Below are 409 nucleotides of genomic sequence, written 5' to 3'. Positions count from 1 at the left end.
AGTAATTTAGTGACCTCTTTCTGCACCACCTCCTTCGTGGTTGGATTCAACCGCCTCTGTGGTTGAACCACTGGTTTAGCATCATCCTCCAATAGGATCTTGTGCATGCATCTGGCTGGGCTAATGCCCTTAAGATCACTTATAGACCACCCAAGAGCTGTCTTGTGTGTCCTTAGCACTTGAATCAGTGCTTCCTTTTCCTGTGGATTTAAAGCAGAGCTTATAATCACTGGAAAAGTGTCACCCTATCCCAGAAATGCATACTTCAGGGATGGTGGTAGTGGTTTGAGTTCAGGTTTGGGAGGCTTATCCTCCTCCTGAGGAATTTTCGAAAATTCCTTTGTTTCCACTGATTCTTCTTGATCAGGTTGAGCATTCTTGAAGATGTCCTCAAGCTCTGATTCTAGGT

This window comes from Arachis duranensis, unplaced genomic scaffold (genome assembly GCF_000817695.3).
Source record: "Arachis duranensis cultivar V14167 unplaced genomic scaffold, aradu.V14167.gnm2.J7QH unplaced_Scaffold_92610, whole genome shotgun sequence".
Classification (NCBI taxonomy): domain Eukaryota; kingdom Viridiplantae; phylum Streptophyta; class Magnoliopsida; order Fabales; family Fabaceae; genus Arachis; species Arachis duranensis.
This window is presented reverse-complemented; position numbering follows the sequence as displayed.